Source organism: Odontomachus brunneus, unplaced genomic scaffold (genome assembly GCF_010583005.1).
Source record: "Odontomachus brunneus isolate Ranch 3 - 2012 unplaced genomic scaffold, Obru_v1 Obru_scaffold_194, whole genome shotgun sequence".
Taxonomy (NCBI): Eukaryota; Metazoa; Arthropoda; class Insecta; order Hymenoptera; family Formicidae; genus Odontomachus; species Odontomachus brunneus.
The window spans coordinates 563,165-563,371 of NW_022639644.1; positions in this window are offsets into that span (position 1 = coordinate 563,165).

Sequence of the window (207 nt, forward strand, 5' to 3'; positions counted from 1 at the left end):
AGTCGAATGTGAGAAGAATAATTAACTATGATTGGTCAATTTCTTATTCTTACTTCCTACTTCTTACTGTTTACTTCCAATGTAGACGTCCCTTAAGTTTTTCTATGTGTCACCAGCTTAATGCTTGCCGCGCGGCGGAAGTTCGCGCGACAACCAATCAATATGTCATTTTTCCGTAAGAGCTAGAAGGTTATTACGGAAAGCAGC